General features: G+C 39.5%; 1 protein-coding gene across 1 annotated transcript in view; it reads left to right on the top strand.

Annotated features, from left to right (window-relative positions):
- Window positions 1–799, top strand: part of NUDT21 (nudix (nucleoside diphosphate linked moiety X)-type motif 21) — a 17,183-nt gene that overhangs the window by 4,880 nt on the left and 11,504 nt on the right. The window lies entirely within an intron of this gene.

Below are 799 nucleotides of genomic sequence, written 5' to 3'. Positions count from 1 at the left end.
TATTTTCTTTTAGGAAATATTGCATGAATGCCTACTGTCTACCAGGCACTGTGCATCATACGAGGTATACAGTGGAGAGGGCATAAGATGTAGACCCTATCAAGCTCACAGCGTGATAAGAATATACATAGATCCGGGCTGCCTCTCTGATTTCACAGTTTAAAATTCTGACATTTCGTCTTGATATCTCCTTACTGATATAGGAACTGGCTCTTGCAGTAGAGATGTGTTATGGCTATCATTAATTCTCTCTAACTCAGGTTGTCAGAACTAAATGTTAATATACGTAATAAAAAATTGCCCCGCACATAGTGCTGTGTGACATAACTGCTGCTGCTAACGGTGATGGTATTAGGTATAGCATCGGGTCTACTGGGGAAGTTCTTTATAATCTTTAAAGCATCCTGGGTGGAAATGGTATATTATAGTTATTTTCGAGCTGCTTCATTTAGGTCTAGAATTTGGCTTCTAGAATTTAAAGTAATTTTTAAAGTTTTGGCAGTCTTTATATTTATTCTCTTTTCAAGAATAGCTGTGAGTGGGTAAGGTACGTAGTTGTTGACTGTTAATCAGGAGCTTTAGAATAGATACCTTGCGGATAGGCAAGTGTGGCCAAAGCATTCTTACAGGCTTATAAAAAGGCTTCTTAATGTAAGGTTTATAATTAAGGTGTTACAAAATATAAATATGGAAATTTTAACAATCTGAATTTGGAATCAAAGGGAGCAGCAGCCGAGACAGGGGGTCGGAGGTGGCCAAAGTCCTCGAGGAACCTCCTTCTCCCCTGCGGCCCCGCTGC

This window comes from Propithecus coquereli, unplaced genomic scaffold (genome assembly GCF_000956105.1).
Source record: "Propithecus coquereli isolate 6110/MARCELLA unplaced genomic scaffold, Pcoq_1.0 Scaffold540, whole genome shotgun sequence".
Taxonomy (NCBI): Eukaryota; Metazoa; Chordata; class Mammalia; order Primates; family Indriidae; genus Propithecus; species Propithecus coquereli.
Note: the sequence above shows the minus strand (reverse complement) of the source record. Positions and strands in the feature narration are given on the sequence as shown.